Source organism: Acyrthosiphon pisum, chromosome A2, assembly GCF_005508785.2.
Source record: "Acyrthosiphon pisum isolate AL4f chromosome A2, pea_aphid_22Mar2018_4r6ur, whole genome shotgun sequence".
In the NCBI taxonomy this organism is placed as follows: Eukaryota; Metazoa; Arthropoda; class Insecta; order Hemiptera; family Aphididae; genus Acyrthosiphon; species Acyrthosiphon pisum.
The window spans coordinates 69,391,512-69,397,558 of record NC_042495.1 but is presented as its reverse complement, the minus strand read 5'-3'; positions in this window follow the sequence as shown (position 1 = coordinate 69,397,558).

Here is a 6,047-nt window from a genome sequence, read left to right as displayed (position 1 = left end):
AATTTTTTATACATGTTTGAATTCATTGATAAAATATCTAGGTTTCTTAGGAATCACTTTTTTTATTTAAAATCAGATGTGCCCAAAATAAATACAAATATGTAATGAAATTATTTCATCGGATTTCTAAAAAAAAAATGGTTATTTTAAGGTAATTTTAAATTGAAAATTGAAAATCGACTTCCTAAGAGACCTAGATATTTTATCAACGAATTCAACCATGTATAAAAAATTTAAATCGCACATTCCGAAGAGTATGTGTAATTTACCATCGTTTATTGGTCTAAAACGTTTGAAAAATACGTGAGCTGCAGCCCCCTTAATAAAATATGTAACTAATTATATAATATCTGATCTGTAATTTATGTTTAATTGAATTAATTAATATTATAATAATAAATTATTTGTATGATAACAAATGTGAAGGAATCTTGTTAGATTCGATTATTGTTATTTAATTATTGTATTCTAACGAGTTTAGTAAGTTATAAGTTTTAAAATGTATTTGGTACACTTATTTTTAGGATTGTATATTTTGTCCTCGTAGTGAAGCTGTCACCAGCGTGTAATGGTTAACTATAGAATCAGTATTGAACAAATTTGAAAAATTATAAAAATAGAATTAGTTTAACATATTTTTAAGTTGAAGAAAATATTAACCATTGGTTGACATTGGCCATTATATTTTTCTAAATAAATTCATGTTGCATAATTATAAATACGAGGGCACTACAATGTTATTACAACAATATGACTAAACAAAATTACCTAATTATAATAAATACACAGTTATATTGATGACCAAATCGACCAACATTTTTGAAACATATTAAATACACATAAATTACTGATAAAGATTGTAATATATATAATATTATATTATAACTTATATTACAATATTACGCGATATACATATTATGTTATAATAATATCCTAACAGCTACACATTATTTATTGATTGCTTTACCTCTATGTATAATACAATATTATGTAAACATTATGATATATTGAAAAAGTTCTAACTTATTAGAATATTTTCTTTATCTGTAAGTTCCTATCTGAATACCCACCTGCAACACTTGGATGTTGTCAGTAAAATATTTTCACACCCACGTACACCGGAGCAATGTTTTTTTTTTTGTTTTTTTTCAGTTCAACAGTTGATTGTTTTAGTTTAATAAACTATATTTCCGGGAAAAGAAGGTTCAATAGTTGTAACGGTCCCACGAACTTGACTTGTCTCATTTCAGAACAGTATTTTATTATATGCCCCTTAATTAAATTTGTTAAAAAATCTAGAGCAATCCTCTTAAATTGCATTGCAACTCACACTATTTCCCTTGCGACCATTTCAGTCGGTTCAGGACGTTATATTTTCTCCCACACCCTCCACGGGACTACATAAGAATTTTTTGGCAGACATAATATTATGCTTAACCGTTTTACATTTTAATAGTATATTGTATATAGGTATTTTAACAGTTGCAATAAAAACATATCTAACTTTGATACATTTAATTAATTTTAAAAGGTATATTACCTTCTATACACTATTAAATATAATATAATATATAAACAAGGAATTGCAGGGACAAAAAGAAAACACATTAAAATTCTCAGCGTTGGTAGGTGTCTCTGTGCAAACACTGTTCTCATACTTCCAATTCGAGATTCCTAATAAGATTCTTCGTGACGTTCGATGAAAAATAAGTTGCATTGTCATAGAAAATCACTACTTTTTTTATCGGTTACCTAAATCGTCAAAATTTAATCGTCTTTCTCAATTTTTGCGGATCTTATAGTAAACCACCGGAGTTAATTGTATTAAAAGAAATATTTGAAATAATTCAAATTGAAAGTTGAAATTGTATTAAATCCTTAATGAAAATCGCTTCGGAAAAATCGTTTACTGTATTGTCTAGCAACCAAATTTTACTATGATATAGAAGGTGCAGTGGCTAGTGTGAAGTTGGCATCTACATTATAATTATTTCGGTCACAGATCAGCTGCGAAGAACTTACAAATCGCATAAACCAATATTATACAATTTTTTCCCACCTCCAGGCCAATCGTTAAAAAAACGTTTCCAGTGTTTTCAGTTTTTCATTACAGATTCATTACAGTATCAAAAACATACTTAATAAAACCATATTTTTATAGTTAACACATTACATTTTACCGTTCATACATTCTGTGTATATACGGTATTATACAAAATAAAAATAAAATAACATATTTCAATATCTCTACAAATAAACAACATGTTATTCTTAATTTTTTTTTTATATTTACTTATAAAACTAAGGGCTTTTTCCTAATTTAGGTAGGTTTGAAAAAAAATTACGGGCCCCTAATTAATTTTGCACCCCTGGCCAAAAATAGCCAGTCCACCCCTGTCAGTAGCCACTTACCATTTACACATATTTGTGTGTGCCAGTGGATAAAGTGATACCGATATCAATTTATCAATTATCAAATTAAAGAACACAATATTATAATATTATTTATGATTATCAGTGAATAGCTGCGGTGCATGCACAATTAAAGATTGGCAAACTGAAGGCCATCTGGCCATAGTATTAATTAGGCCTAGACCAATTGTGGATAACAAAATTACAGGGTGTGCGAGTGCACACCCTGCCCCCCCCCCCCAAATGGCGCCCCTGTTACTTACAAATTAAGCTGTACAACTTACAATTCATTTGATATGATTCGGACAAAGTGGGGGAGGCCATTGTGAAGATAACACCTCATTTAAGTTGTATTCCGGTAAGAACTTATAATTTATAAATTCCCAAAAATCAACATAAAATCACTCACAAATTAAGCTTTAAAACTCAAAATTTGTCTTGCTATTTTTTACTGAGTGGGTGGAGGAGCTTACTTCACACACATGTAGTTCGTATTCCACAAGATCGTGCATCACATTCCGATCAATTGAACAGCAAATCTGCATGTCCGACTAGCAATCTTGCACCATACCAACTACGTATTATCGTCAACCACGAAACATCACAGCAAACGGTTCGTATAACTTCGATCTAGACTATCGCAATTACGCTGCGTGATCTACAGACTGACAAATTCCATCGTGGTGATGCCAGTTTGGATTGTTTGGTTTCACAAATCCTACCTAAACTACACTGGCTGATGACGTTTTACAATAAATTATTGAAATTCGTTCCAAAACAAACTGTGTTCAGTTGGTGTTTGCATAAAATTATACAATGTTGAATGTTAAATTTGCAATAAATTAACAATATTCGTATAATTTATGAGATACTTGAAAAACGGACCTACGATAGTTGTGTACCTAAAAAGCTTATACAAAACGCCGCAAATATTATTTTTTTCGTTATTTTTTCATTAATTTCAATGTATCATGTATTCATGCTTATGATTTATATTGCTGACTGATTAGGTAAATCAGATACCGGAAAGTGGGCCCACATAATATTATCTATAAATCATTTGACTGCTACGGGCAAGTGTTGATAAAAATAACTTGCTGACTGATCATTAATGACGACGATTCGGTGGTTGACAATGTTTATATTTTGATTTCGATAATCTTGTATAATATTAATTTAAATCTATGATGTGATAAAATCCTCAACGATTAGAAATCATGACAAAACAATTTGTCATGGTATTAATGTAATTTGTAACATTTTAAATACCTAGCCTAATAGTTTCTACTATTTATGGTTTATAATAATACCTATATACAATGTACTGGCGTACTGCAAGGTTTTAACATTATTATGCAATAATCGTTTTAAATTTGAATACATTTTTTAACTGAATGAATTTCTTTAAAAAATTCTTTATTTTCTATTTGATTTTATTTATCACTTTGAATAATGAAATGTGTAAACAGTTATCAAGACAAGTTGTACCATACTGGTACCCACTTAAGTTTTTACCGATTTTCGTTGTAGGTATAAAATATGTATCTGCATGCTGCAATATGCATAACATAATAATACATTTTATGCATTTTAATGATTTCGACTTATTATTATTTTTTTTTTTTAATAATTAATGTTACACGTAATACATGCATCATTAATTTTATTATGTTTTTAAATTTAAACTAATGATTTTACTCAAATTTAATAAATATACTTAGGCATGCACTTAGATAATACTTCTTAGTAAAATAAAATAACATTAAATATACCTAATTGTTTTTAAACAACATAATGTAGGTTAAGTTTAGTTTTAATTTGTCGCTACTCATGTGTTTGTTGTCTCCGTCTTACGTCTAAACGTAGGACATAGTAAATTTTCATTCTACACTAGATTCAATGGTGTACTGTTAGTTAATAGTTTTGATATTAAAGTAAATTGTATTATCGAATATTTAGATAAGAAATTAAGAACACTATCCAAGCGTTGGCTTTTATTCGATATTTTAATTTTCAAGTGAGTTAAAATGAGTATTTTAAATTTGTGATAATTCATATACCTATATATCTTGCTTGAAAATTAAAGTATCAAAAATCGCCAACGCTTAATTACAGATAAAATTCTTACCTAAAAGCTTGATAATAGGTCAATTCACTCTAATATCAATATTATCAAAACTAAGAGCACACTATTGAATTTAGACTCTATATAGTGGACGAAAATTTGCCAATTCGTACGAGAGTAAGACGGAGACAACAAGTGCATGGACAACACTGAAGTAAATCGGTTCAAATTGTTAAAATAAAATAGCTTAAAATATTATCCAGTTATTAAAATATATCATAAATTATAATAAACAAATTGGTTGGGTTACAAGAACACAAGAGAATGATAATGACAGTTATTGGCCGCGTTGACGCGTTATTTTGGGTTTTGGTAATCTGATTCTAAAATATAGTAAATAGATTTGTATATTAATTTGTATACTGTGTAAATATGAGTAATAAAATTGACATTGATAATGGTACCTAATATTTTACATTATATTATTTATAATAGAATCATATTATATTATATTATAGTACCTATTATGTATAGCTGCAGTTGTAGAAGTCGTCTGCGGGAAGTGTATGAAACACACACGAATATTATAATTTCATGGGTAATTTCATGTGATGTACAAAATAGGTACTATAACGTACCAACCTAGTATTAAATGCATATGTACAATATAATTGTTATAAAATATATAAATTATATAGATTAATTATTATTCTAAAACAGTAAACTCAGAAATACGCTATAATAAAATTTCAAATTTGTGTAATAAATTTGTATAAAAATAATATAATTATTATATAATACCTTGTTTTTATTTGCCGCCGCAGTGTATTGACTAACAATATTAGTATATTACCTATATTTTATATTTTAAGAGTTTATGACTACGTGGATTTTGTTCATACTATTTATTCATCACTAAAAGTAAAATAACCTTCTATCTATTAAATTACATTAATATAGTTTTCGAACACAAAATGTAAAAGTATATATCATACTCTAATATTTAACACACGTCTATACAAAAAAAATTATTTAGAAAATTTAATACAGATAACTGAAGTTTTCATCTAAGATAAATAAAAAGATGACCATTAGAAATTTATCTAGATAAGACATTAGATAATGAAATTTTCATCTAGATAAGTTATAACACTGGCACTGATGTGTTTTTAAGGCGTGGGCATTTTTTAAATATCATGAAATACTATTTCAATGCGATCAGTTGCCCGTGTTTACCTGCCAATATTAAAACAACACATCGACATTATTTGATTACAATAAATAATTGTTATTGTAATAGGTATAATGTCTGTATTTGAATTGAAAAACAACATAGTCCTGAATGTTGAATTATTGTATAATATCCCCAAAACAGACAATAATTATTAAGCTATTTTATTTTAGTAGGTACCTATATATTATATTACTTTATATGCCTAATGCCTATAATTTCCTAAAAGTGAAATGATTTCAGTATACATATTTAAAAATTATGATTAAACTACGATAGCTCCTAGGCGGAAATCCATCAGGGGGGAGGGCTAACATTATTAACATCAATTGTACGCGG